Genomic DNA, 13,960 nt, shown 5'->3' with positions numbered 1-13,960 from the left:
ATTGTGAACTGTGCTGGTATAAACATTAAAATAGTATAGTATAGTATATATAATATAGTGGCTGCATTTCTATAGTATTTTTAGATCTTTTGGATATGTACCAAGGAATGGGCTAACTGAGTCAGATGGTGGTTTCATGCCAAGAAGAGCTTGCTCAGATCTGCTTTAGCTATTCTGAATCTCTTATTCCTCCATATAAATTTCAGAACTGTTTTTCTAGTTCTGTGAAGAATGTCACTGGTATTTTAATGGGGAAGCATTGACTTTGTGTAATACTTTTGGAAATACGGCTACTTTGACAATATTATTTGTGCATATCCAAGAATATAGGAAGTCTTTTCATCTTCTAAGGTTTTCTTCAATTTCTTTCCTCAGTGTTCTATAGTTTTCATTCTAGAGGTCTTTTTCCTCCTCCACAAAGGAACTTTGTGTTTCTACCTGCATTACAAATTAAACATTTTCCTGTCTTTCCAGGTCAAAAAAAAACATGTTTAGAGAACAGAAAAAGGGAGAAAACTGCTCACTGTTATGATAAAGTGATTGGTTAACCATTTCCCTTCTATTCTGCTTCCCTTTTTAGGATGATGTATCCCAAGGATTCAATGCAGCCTTCTCTTGTTTTGAGAAGGGCAACTATAGCAACAGGAAGGTTATAGAGTGTGTTGTGAAATTATGGATATGGAACAATGAGAAGAATTTAGCAGGTTTCAGGTGGTTCCAGCCCAACCAGGCCAATGGGCCCTTCCTTTCCATGTTTTTGTTCTAGATACAGCTTTGTACTTACTATCTCATGCAACCCTGTGAACTAGCATCTTTAACATCCACATTTTGTTAATGATCATATCTGCATTCCTCTGTGAGAAAATGCTAAGATCAATTACCTGCTGTCCAAAGAGTCCCTTATGCTGCACCCTCTATGTCTCTTTGTCTTCTGAAGCTTATATGACTGAGTTGTCAAACATCCTGACATCCACACTCTCAGCATTCCCTACAGTAGACAAAATACCAAGCTTCAGTCTTTTCCACTATCCCTTTAATTCCCTCACCTAACAAGGTCACCCCTTAGCTAACCAACTTTCACCCTCACCACTCAGTCCCCAGAGCTGATTCCTCCCTTGGATTTGAAATTCCAAGTGAACCACTTTCTATTTCAACAACTTCTGCTTCCCTGTCTCCCACCAAATCATACTCAGGAAGAAGAACCTGTTCTCTAATGAAAGACCACTTTGTCTCTAGTGGATATATCTGCTGGTTTGTATATTTATATAACCAACTCTCAAAGGCACTGATCATTAAAGCACGACAATGTCAGAATTCTGCCAGTGGCTAACCCCCACCGGGAACATGTTATCCCAAGATTACCACATCTCATTTTCAGCATGAGCATTTTCCTCTCCAACTACTTGAGACTTGTCTCCAGGGAGATTCTGATACCAAGCACATGGAGTCCAGTAGCTTTAATTTCTTTGGCTTGAATATTCTGGCACTATTTGAGAGACAAAGAGAACAACTTGCTAGAGTGTAGGGGGGAAAGAAGAAGAAAATTTTTCAAGACAAATGTGGTTTGAATACCAGCAGATATTCAAGGAACTCATTGCAGTCACTTGTTGACAAGCAGAAGAAATTAAAGCTAAATAAAGGCATCTGTATCTTCATTGGCAGCTATTATATGTGAAGACTTTGGGAGGAAACTTAAAACAGTAGTCAGATCTTCTGGGGTCTTCCCCTGCTACACAGAAGGTCCATAGTGGATACTCCACAGGGTTCTAGGAGCAGTCACCCCCTAGAATCTCACTCTTGTTTTATTCAGTGGCATATGTAATGTTCCTGCCCTCTAAATGGAGGATTAAAGGTCTCCCTCACTGCCTCTGTCCCATCCACTTTCCCTCACTAATGTACATTCCTATTGCTTTCCTCAAACCAAGATTCAATACCAGATCCTATCTCATACTCATTTCCATTCCCATGCTCACCTTCAATCCCTACTCATAGTCATCTTCATCCCAGAATAAGGACTATAAGGTATCATTCCATAGATTCTAAAATAAAGCTGACTTTCACATTTCAATTGAAGATCAACCCCTGGAAGGACATGCGTGTTACCTCCACATCTCTGTGAGCAAATACCTAAGAAAATCAACTTAAAGATTTATTTTTTGGCTTAAGTTTTAGAGGTTTCAGTTCATGGTCACTGGAATTCATTGTTTCTGGGTCTGTGGAGAGGCAGAACATGGCAGGTACTTTTGCTCACCTTCTGGTGGCCAAATAGTAAAGAGAGAATTAAAAGGGGCCAGGGACAAAATGTACCCTCCAAAGGCATACCCCCAGAGACTTACTTTCTTCAACTAAGTCCCAACTACTAAATTTTCCACCACTTCCTAATAACTCTGTCAGCTGGGAATGAACCAAGCCTTTAACACACAGCCTTTGGTATATATTCCAGATTCAATCTATAACATTATGCCCTTGCCCCCAAAGATTCATAAGCATTTCACAATGCAAAACACATTCAGTCCCTCCCCATAGTCTTAATAGTTCTAGAAGTGCTTACAAGTCCAAGTCCAAATTCTTCTTTGAGTCTCAGGCAAACTCTGAGCTATGAACCCCTACAAAAATTAAAAAAAAAAAAAAGAAGTTAACTATGTCAACATAAAATAGCACAGGGTAAACATCCCCATTCCAAATGAGAGGAATAGGAGAATACCAAGGATGAAAACTAGCTGAGAAAATGTTAAATCCTCTAACTATGTCCAGCATCTGAAGCACCTGTTGGTATTTGATGTAAGCTTCATAGGACTTGAGCATCCTGACTTTATGGCCTTGCTGGCTGAAACCCACTTGGTCACACTCTTGGGCTGGCTCCACTGCAGCTTTCCTCAGCAGATATTCCTGGTACCTTGGTATCTCTAAATTCTTGAGGTCTTCATTGCAGCTTCATTTTCACTCTTATAGCTTCATATAACATCTTCTCAGGAACTATCTGAATGAGTTCCATTCCAGCCACACTTTTCCTGGCCTCCGAGGCCTTCATTTGAAATCTTGGTGGAACTCACAACTCTTGCATTCTTTATGCCTGCAAAGCCAGCAACACCATATGGATGATGCCAAGATTCGCTGCCAGACCAAGCAGTGGTTAGGCCCCCTTGAGCCCAGATATAACAGTCCTGGAGAGACTGGATAGTTGAACAAGGTGAAATGAAACCTGAGGAATAAACTTCCTAGATGGCCCTGTGGGAGCAGGGCACCTAGGTGCTCTCTTGTCAAATGAAATATTTATACTTTTATGCCTTTGACCATGGAAGAAGTAGTGTCTCACTGATAACCTGAGACCCATCAAGACATCTTTCCTGTTGTTACAGTGCAAAATATTTGATTTATTTTTAATGGTGATCATCCCTTTAGCAAATATATCCAACAACTTCTGCTTCCCTCTCTCTTTCTTGGAAAGAACTTTACATATACTCCTTTTCTGGTCAAACTGCAAGGTTTTCAAAAAATCTTTCTGCTCTGATTTTCCTCCCAATTCTCTCCCTAAAATCTGTCTAAAACCATCTAGATTACCCATGCCACAGCCTGAATGTTGTGCTGCCTTCACATTTTATCTGCCAGATAAACTAGTTCATTACCTTTAAACATGGCCTCGCACAAAATACCAGTGCATAGACCAAATGTAGACAAGTTCTTTGCCCAAATATATTAATGGTGTCTAGTTTAATTCTCAATAGAGTCTTCGTTTCCATCAGACACCTCATGAACACAATCTTTACTGACTGCATTCTTATCGCCATTCTGGCCTTCTGAATTCCCACCAAACTCTCCCATTAAACTCTGTTACAGTACTCTAAACCTTTTCTGACATCATGATCAGATATAACTAAAGCAATGGCCCTACTCCCAGTACCAATTTTCTATTAGTCAGCTCTCTATCCCTGTGACAAAACCCCTGAGAAAATCAACTTAAAGGAGGAAAGATGTATTTTGGTTGTTTCAGAGTTTTAATTCATGGTCCTTTGACTCTGCTGTTTCTGGGCCTGTAGTGAGGCAGAAACATCATGGCAAGAGAGTGTGTTAAAGCAAAGCTGCTAACCTCAGTAGCAGAAAGCAAAGAGAGAAAGCCATAAAAGTCCAGGAACAAAATTTAGTCTTCAAAGGCATGACTCAGTGACCTATTTCTTCCAACTACGTTCCACTTCCTAAAGTTTCCACCAGCTTCCAATAAGTCACTAGGTGGGGACTTACCTGAAATACATGAGCCTGTGGGGGACATTTCAGATCCAAACTAAAGCTGCCGTACTGCAGAAACAAATAATTTGCAAGGTTTAGTCATTCAGCACTCAAAATGAAAAGAAGCAATTTGCTCTTTGACTCCCAATATTTCATTCATCAGACAGTCTTCCCAAGTCTATGTTCTAGTCTCCATCTCTCCTGGCCATTATTATAGCAGCATTGAAGTCCATGAGATCTTGTAGCTTAATGTTCCAGAAAGATTAATCCCATGCTATTACCTCTGAACCCATAGTAATCAAGGATTTATAGGATTGAAGGAACCTTAGTGAAAATCAAGAGAACCATCTCAGCACAACTGCAGACACAATCATTTGATATTAAATGTCCCCCAAAGGTTATGTTCTAAAGGCTTGGTTGTTAGTTTGTGGAACTACTGGGAGATGGAGAAGCCTTTAGGAGGTGGGGCTTAATGGAAGGAAATTAGGTCACTGGGATACTTTTGAAGGTGATACTGGGAACCTGCTCCCTTCCTCTCCCCTCTTTTCTTCCCAGCCGCCAGGAGGTGAGCATCTTCATGCACTTCCCACCATGTTATTTTGCCTTGCCAAAGGCCCAAAGTGGCATTATAAAACAACCATGGACTAAAATCATGAGCCAAAATAAATATTTCCTCCTTACAAATTGATCATGACAGGTATATTCTCATAGTGATTTAAAAAAAAAAATTGACTAACTTGCAACCCTCTGAACTTCAGGACTACAGGATCAAGTATCTAGGAAAGATAGAAATGATTCACCAGAAAGTTTCCACCAGAGGATCCCAACAAAGCTTCAGCTAAGAAGGGGCATGGCAAAGAATCTTGTGCATATCCTGAGGAAGTTCCCTTTATATAATGCATCAGTGGTCTCAGAATGTTTTCTAGTGAAGGGTTTGAGGCTGTCTGAGTCAAAAAGTGACTGGGTACATAACTCAAGAAATGACTCAAAATGAATTACCATGTTTCTCAAAGAGGAACTTAGATTAGGATTAAATACATATCCTTCTCACATTTATGCAGGATTTCTGGCAGATAACCGTGGATAGAATCCCTACAGCTATGTGTCTTTAATGACTTCCTGAGGACAATAATTGCCTTCTCTGAAAAAAGAAATTTGACACCCCTGTTGGGTAGGATCTATTACCATATTACCATTCTGGAACTTTCCTTCATTACAAAACATAACAGACGTTAAAAGCCAAAATTCTAAGGTTTCCAGTGAGTCAGAGATGGAGTTGTCCCCTAAAGGTTTTTGAATCTATAAAATTCCATTATGTTGAGAGAAGCTAAAACATGGCCTCTTCCTTAACTGACTTTTCTTCATCTTATAACCATAATTTGGGGGTGGGGAAACAAGACCCCTTAGGCAAAACACTAAAGATTTTCATGGAGACAAGAAGGTGCAAAAACATCAGTTCCCTGTCTGGATCATCCCTCTGCCATCACATCTATGGGCAAGGGAGGACTGAGCAGTTGCCATCTGGTACAGATCATTAGCTTACAGAAAACTTCCAGACACTTGAGGATGTCACAGACTCTTTTTACCCTGCATACATAGCATCATAAACAAATTAAGAAAGAAAAAGACTGTACCAGCCAATAGCTAGAGCTTAAAGCAGCCAAGAAGGCTAGAATGAGAAATATATGAATCAAAGGGTGAAAGGGTAAATTCCATCCATAGAATATAAGTTCTTCAGAAAAAAAGGATGATGGGGAAGAATTCAGAACATTTTTCAACATCCAACATATCCAGGCAGATATTCAAGGCCTCTGGGCTCTGTATCTCTTCAATCACAAGATAGTGGTATCCTGACAACCAGCAAGTTGGGAAGCTCCCAAATGACAAATATGAATGTCAGTAAAGTAGAAAATACCTTGACCACTGAACATACTCCACCAAGAATATCCATTCTTGAAGATCCTATATTATCAGACCTTAAAAAAAAAGCTATCTAGTGAATTAAAATTTAAACTGGAAACTTGAGTCACATAACCAGGCTCTCCCAGCAACTCGTCCCTTCCTTCAGACAGCTTGACTTCTGATTCCTCACTGACTCACTTCCACAGCGTCTCCAGTGGGGAACTGGCAGCTTTCCAGAAACTGAATGTCAACCTGGATGACTCAGGGATTGGCACACTGCAAAGCAGGCACCCAGGGTCCCTAAGCAAGTCTTATGCAAGTGCCAGGATAAGCTTCTGACCAGCTGAGAGGAGAGTGAGCCCTCCAGGATGCAAAAGAGTAAAATACAGAGGTGAGAACTCAGGGTTAGAGTCATCCAGAGCAGTAAGGAAGAATAATCCTGCAGAGGACAGAAAAGAGAAAGAGGATTCCAAGTCCTTGTCACAGAAGTAACCATTTTTCTCCTGAAAGTTTAAGACATGCGTTGGGGCAGGAAAGATGGTGGACTGAGATGGACATCATTACCCTAGATACACGTATGACTGTACATATGGTGCGATGCTACATCCACTACATCAGTACAACCAGAGAAATGAAAAGTTGTGTTTCAATCATGTACAATGAATCAAAATGGATTCTGCTGTCATGTATACCTAATTACAATAAATAAATAAAGTTTCTAAAGTAAGAAAGAAAGAAAGTAAAATGCATCTAGGTATGACTTACAAAAAAAAAAAAAAGACACAGTAGGTTTTTTGTTTTGTTTGTCAGTTGGTTGGTTGGTTTACTCTGGCTGTTGTTGTTTTCCAGCAGGTCAAAAACAGGACAAGAAAGTGTCCTGAAAAAGATAAGTTCATCCAGCCCTAATTTTGTGCAGCCCTAAGATTGAGTTGGAAGTAGAGCATTAATTATGAGCTATCAGCCTCCTGAAGCCCATGAGCTCAAGGTACTCTTTGACAAGATCCTGAAACAGAAACTGGCACATAAGAATGTGAGGTCTTGGAGTTGAGCCAGCAGAAGGAGGAACTGCACAATCCTAGGCAAAGCCTAAGTAGGGACAACCTTTCAGCTATGGGACTGATTCTGACCCACAGCAAGTGGAGGAAGAGGAAGGGTCAAGTCCCTGCTCCTGCAACCAAGAAATTGTCTGTCCTGGCTCAAGTTGTCTTACAAGTGTTAGGTGGATGAGAGACAATGTCAGACTCCCAGAGAATATGTCAGGTATTACTTCAGAGTCATCGAGTTTCCCTACACTCCATGGAGCCTGTGTCCCATTCAAGCTTCACCTGCATGCACATATGCCAGGAGCCCCTAAATGTCCTCCCACTTGCTGAAGACACTGGGTTCTGAGATTTGACTATTGTATGCAAACAGAACATATTACTCCTGTACTTACAAGAAGTAGAAATTTCCCCCAAGGGGATAATCTAGTTCTTGAGATAAAAGCCTCCAAGTGTTCATAATACATCCTCTGATGAAAATAATTTCTCTTTAAGAAACCCTTTTTTGACATTGCCAGTAAATATTATTTCTAATATATACTAGTATTCCCTGTGTTCTGCACTGGGGTAAGAATTTTATGTATCCAGAACTGTTCCTTAAAAGGACAAGAATTTTTTTTTTTAACTCTGACTGCTACTTGCATACTAAAAGATGATTTTTTTTTTAAATTCTAAAAGATGATCAGTCATTGTAGGGAGCCTGACAATGCCCTTCTTGTTTACCCTGGGTCTTTAACACTTCTCAGAATTTAAAAGCTCTATTTTTTTCATTAAATAAAAAGTTTAAAATTTACCAGGCCTTTTCAATGTGGGGAAACCCTTAAAATTCAGACCTTGGCTCAAACCATCTTTTCACCTGCTCCCTCACTATCCTAAATATCAGCTGCAGGATGGGTCAGTTACTCTTTCATAATAGAGACAGAAATTACCCTTGCTTCCTTATAGCAAAGTTTTGGAATTGGAAGCAAGGTACTGGTTAGGTCCTGAGGTCCATAGCAGGGACAAATCTTCCTCCTAGATCTCTTGGTAAGAAATAAATTTCACCTGCTTCTAGAGGCCATCCCTTCTCTGCCTCAGAAAGGTTAATGAAATAGACAATATCCTTTGCCTGTAACAAAAATGGAAAACAGGTGAAGGTCAGCCTATCCCCTTTCTCTGTCCTTTCTTGAACAATGGGAAGGACAGAACTTGCAGCTCTGAAGGAGGCCAGGAATATGAATATTTTCCTGAAGACAGTGGCTTACATTCATAAAATGCTCTCAAATCATAAATGGAGTTATACTGAATTACCTGGCCAAAATGTAACATAAATATTAACAATATTTGCAATGAAGAATATAAACAAAAAATAAAGAGGAAATATAGGTATTGAAGATAATCTCTTAAATATGTTGCAGTTACAAAGCAAGTAAAAAAATGAAATTACAGACTAAGTAGAAAATAATTACAAGCGAGCATCACATGTAATGCTTTCTGGTAAATGGCAAAGATTATAATCAGGAAGTAAATTATTTGTTTAAACTTGTTACAAAAGGAGGAAAACTAATAAATTAAGCCCTTAAATGCATGGAGTAAAGTGCAACAAAACAGGAACAGAAAGAATTACTAAGTTTAAGAATGAATGACAAGAAAAGAAAAAAAAAAACAGCTTAAGTAAGTTCAATAACCAATTCTTTAAGAGAAAATGTTGAGAGTCTCTAACCAGCAGGGGAAATTAGATGTTAATTCATTAAATATCAATTCTAGTTTTATATTTTATTTTTTTACTTTCTGTTTTATTATACTTGCATAAGCCCCCCTATTGAATTCTCCCTACCTTTCAAATAATTCTTCATCCTAATATGTAATTCTCTCTTATTAATATTTTTATTTTTATTTTTAAGAGCATAATCTATGCTTTTTAATTTTTATTGCAAACATAAAGCAAGGGTCTACAATCACATCTGGGCAAGATTTTAAATTAAATTTTATTTTGAGATATAGATTCCTTTACCCCAATTTCCCCAATGGTACATCTTATAAATCTACAGATCAAGCCCATAACCAGATCATGGAGGTTGATTTCATCAAGATGCACACTGTCAGCCAGGTGTGGTGGCACATGCTTGTAATTCCAGCAGCTTGGGAGGCTGAGACAAGAGGATCCAATGGATAGATCAAAGTCAGCCTCAGCAACTGCAAGGCACTAAGCAACTCAATGAGACCCTGTCTTGTACTCATTGATAAATCCCATCTCTTCTTCCGGTGTACACACCTTGGCCTCTGATATCCACCCTTCTACTATCAATTTCTATATTAACAATTTTTTTTAGATTCCCTATATAAATGAAATCACACAGTGTTTCTTTCTGTGCCTGGCTAACTTCAGACAATATTTTAAAATAGGATTCCTTTGCATTCAGAATGTCTGATTTTAGTCCTAGCAGGCTATAAACTCTTTTCATAAACATTTGTCTCTAATTTCCAGATGCATATTATTTTTCCTCTGGATAATTTAGTAGGCATTTGGATGAGAGGAAGAAAAATTAAAGTAATGTCTTATAGAAAATTCTAGAGTCAGGGGAAAATATAATAAAACTAATATATCTGAATCTATAAAAATATAAAATTACTAGCATAAAAATTAATACATAAAGTAGATCATATTTTATATTTTGATGGGTTAGATGTATAGAACTGTTTTCAATGAAAAGCTTAGAAAATATTATGTAAAATCACTAAAAATTTGTTAAATCTAATAGCCTTTCCTTTCCCAAGATTTAGAAACACTGATATTATCTTACACATAAAATCATAAATTTACGAATTAATTGCGACATTGAGAGATATTTCAATTCAAACTATTTTACAGAAGGACAAAGTGAGGCTCCATTAAGCAGTTGGTTATTACAACACATCACAAGTCCATAGGGAAGCCAGAGTTAAAGTCACAAAGCCTATCTGTCCATATACTTGTTTTCTCTCTCTCTCTTTTTTTTTTTTTTTTTTGTAATTATTAAAGAAAGTTAGTGGTTTGAACACTAAAACACCACAGTGCTATCTTTAAGAGCTGAAAGCAAAATATTGACACATATATCTTCTTCTTATTTTTCTTTATACTCTTATCAAGTAATGGGATTTATATATTTCCTAGCAGCAACATGGTCAGCAGTGGAAAGTGCTACACTACATTAGTCAGGAAAATCCAATTTTGTGAATTTTTAAAAAATAATAATGCTTTTGAGCAGCATACCTGACATGAAATCATGTTCCAACTTCCTGCAGTTCCCACCTCCTCCCAGTAGTCCATTAAAATTATTAATTCATCCTATGGAGTAATCCACTGATAAGATTAGAGCCTTCATGATCTAATCACTTCCCCGAAGCCCTACCTCTAGACATTACTGCACTGGGGACCATGATTTCAACACATGAGTTGTTGGGGAACATTCTAGAGACAAACCATAATAAAAATCAAAACTGAAAGAAAATGAAGAGAAAAACAGTAAACATATTAAAAGGAAATAAAATAATAAGTTAAATCTCATGCAAGAGGAAACTCTCCTTATTCCAAGCACACAGAGGCAGTTCATAGCCTCCTTATCTCAGCTGTTTGTGGCTGGTTAACTGCTTGATTGTCTTACATATGAAACCTTTGCTCCCCAGCTCTGGGGAGACACAAGTCTTGAAGGACAGGCTTGGCTGGTTGGCTTTCTGTGTATTAACAGAATTTGTCTGCTCTAAGGAACACTGCTTGTCCATGCCAATTTAGGATAAATGACTTCCATAGGTTATCCTCATCCCTTTTCAGATCTGAGGAAGAGACTGTTGTAGGGACAGACAAGGCAAGTCACCGAAGATAGCAAGAAATGGTTTTATTTGGCTGTATAGGCTCAGAGGGCACAACTTCTGCTGCAATCAATCAGTCCCCTGAACCCTGAGTTCAGGTATTTTCAGAATTTTATACCCAGCATGTAAGGGGAGGGGCTCAGAAGTTCACCCTCACTGTCATCTCTGCCCCTTCCCCTTGGGTGTTACCTAGATAAAGCAGTAAGTGCCCCCATCCACAGTGGGAAATCCAGAGGAGAAAACAAGGCATGCATAGGGGCTCAGTGGTTCTAGCATGCATGAAGCCCTGAGTTCCACCCCTGCTCCAAGAAAAAAACAGGCATTAGCATGATAAAAGAGAAAAGGAGAAATGTGAAGGATTAGTTACAACCAGAAGAACTAAAAATCTCACGGATAGGACTGTGCAGCTGACAGTGGTCTGGAACACTGAACAGGGCCTGATTGACTGGACACTCTGTTTCCTACAGTCTGTAGAAGTTCACATAAAAGCAGTTTGTTTTTCCTTTCACTATTCTGAGCAAGTTAACCCTTCAAGGACAACACCTGAGAAGGGGAGAGCTTCTTCTCCCCTTTCTTTCCTCCCCCTGCCAGCGGATACCATGGAGCGCAGTTGGTAACTTCTCTTATCTTAGAAATGGAGACATCTCTATGAAGCCCCAGCTCAAGGCCAGAGGCCTTGTTTACACATTTCTACAAACTACTATACTGGATACATGTTTGTTGAAAACAAGTAAGGGGGGTGCTGATTTCTTCCCGGCCAGTGGCCAAGAAAGACAGGGCAACACGAAAATAGGAAGTTTATGTCAGGTGGATGGAGGTGGCTGAGGAAGAAAGCACCAAGCAACCCACACACAAAAGAAACACTTTTCCTGTCCCAAGCCTTCCCTTCCTGCCCTAAGCCCAATAAAAATTCCAGTCTGGTTGCCATCTGTGCTTCTCCTTAGACCCACCCTGTTACTCTGAGGGTCCTGCCCAGGAGTGAAATCTCAATCAAGCCTCAATCAGCAGCTTTTTAAAATCTGCCTCCTTTTGGTTGCCACTGCCTGACCTTACAGATGATCTACATTGAACTCTTTCATAGAGACTGTTTTGCTGACAGTCCTAAAATCAGCCATAGTAACTGGAGAAGCCCAGTTAAGACTTTTCTGTGGAGAAAGGGGTGCCACTACAAGACAAGAGCCTAAATTTGAACTTTTGGGATCTCAGGGAATAACAAACTGCTCTGAGAGTGTCTGATCACAGGAATAGGTTACTGAATAATATTGTGACATGAGAAATATTAAATTAAGCTGAATTTTATGAAGGTATATTTATAAATGAACTTAATTTAATGTTGTTAACCAAAAGATAGCAACAGTTCTCATACTATGCCTTTCAGTATACCTTTCAAAAAGACAAGTATTCTACTGATGGGTCCTATACAAATAATCACATTGGGAGAGAGTCAGAGAAAAAGACTTAGGACTTTAAAACTTGCAATGGTGAGAAATGATTCCTGCATGGTAGCACTTTGTCACTCAAGGTGTGGTTTGAAGACCAGTAGCATCAGTATCTTCTGGAAGCCTGTTAGAAACACAGATTCTCATGCTCCACCTAGACCTATGGAATCAGAATCCATATTTTAACAAGATCTAAGAGATTTGCTTGGTTTAGGTTTGGGATGCACTGGCTTGACAGATTCAACAGGATATCCAAGGGAAAAGATATTAGGAAAAGTCTTACCTAATTTCTTCATTTTTCAAATTTTAAAACTTGACAAAGTTTCATAGCTAAGATGGATAATTAATGTCAGAGTTAAATCTAGATCCAACAGCAATGCCAGACAAATGGCCTACTCTATCACCCAAGAATTTCCAAATACCTAACTCAATTTTGAAAACTGTTCAGTTAGCCTCTTTCTTAACCCCTTCCCATCTAACTTCACATTAGTGCTAGATTTGATATTTTTAAAACTATCTTATAAATAAATCACCTGTCAGGGAATAAACCTATAAACAGGACAGACATACTGAATGCCCAGGTTATGTATCTAAAAGATATTCTCTTCCAATCATTAGTGATGTAATCAAAGCCACAGTGAGAGATTGCTGGAAATTATTGAACATGCTTTAATTATATTGATAACTTTGTGGACATAGTGAGAGGATAATAGAGAAGGAAAAAGTCAGGACAAGGGCCAGTGGGAGGGTCAAGCAGGAGTGGATGGAGCTGCTGGGGCCTGCCTGTCTGACATCACTGGCTTAACATTTGTATTTCAGTCCATCACCTGACTAATAACACCATGTAGTGAAATAAGCACCCATTCTGGAGGTAACTGTTATGTGGTGGAATATAAACAAGCCCCATTCTGCAGTATGTTTACCACAGTACATATTTATGAGTTGGGTTTAATTAAAAGTCAGGAACACTAAAGCTATTTTTTAACTAGATGCCTATTATCTAGTGTCAAATGTTTGGCTTTAATCATGCATTTTATATCATCGTGACCTAGATCACTGCCTGTGACATATGAGATAGTGTGTTGTCTTTCCAGAGAAGATGTAGCAGGGCTTGATGGATGCTTTCTCTTTCCTAACCTTATTACTACCAGCTTCCCAGCCATCTAATAAAATGCTATGATAGCGAGTGGGAAGGTGCTATAAATCATAATAGTCCAGCTGCTTTGAGCTGATTATTAGAAATGCTGACTATATATCTCACAAACAGAAAGTCAACAAAGTAAGTTTCATCTTCTTCCCAGGATCAAGGCACTCTGTTCCCTGCTTCTCCCTCCCTGAGTGTAACAAAGGTCTCTTTAAAATGTCAAAAAAAACACCAGATAGTGAACAACTGTGTTGCCCTCTGTTCTGACATGATTTATCTAATACGGAGTTGATAGACACTAGCTTCAGTATTGTTATACACAATCCAGTCATTATTCCTCTGATTGGAAGAGCTGTCAACTTCTGCACATTACAGACACATCT

The 13,960-nt window shown here is 38.8% G+C and overlaps 1 long non-coding RNA gene across 1 annotated transcript in view; it reads right to left on the bottom strand.

The window, feature by feature from the left end:
• Nucleotides 1-13,960, bottom strand: part of LOC124099799 (uncharacterized) — a 51,037-nt gene that overhangs the window by 8,223 nt on the left and 28,854 nt on the right. Inside the window, exons 2-4 of the long non-coding RNA XR_009227858.1 lie at nucleotides 4,240-4,293; nucleotides 1,363-3,073; nucleotides 882-988 (exon numbers count right to left, since the gene is read on the bottom strand). This is a non-coding gene — a long non-coding RNA (uncharacterized LOC124099799). The remainder of the gene's footprint in view (nucleotides 1-881; nucleotides 989-1,362; nucleotides 3,074-4,239; nucleotides 4,294-13,960) is intronic.

This window comes from Marmota monax, unplaced genomic scaffold, assembly GCF_021218885.2.
Source record: "Marmota monax isolate L192 unplaced genomic scaffold, Marmota_monax_Labrador192_F-V1.1 WCK01_AAM20220418_F8-fsc01374, whole genome shotgun sequence".
Taxonomy (NCBI): domain Eukaryota; kingdom Metazoa; phylum Chordata; class Mammalia; order Rodentia; family Sciuridae; genus Marmota; species Marmota monax.
Note: the sequence above shows the minus strand (reverse complement) of the source record. Positions and strands in the feature narration are given on the sequence as shown.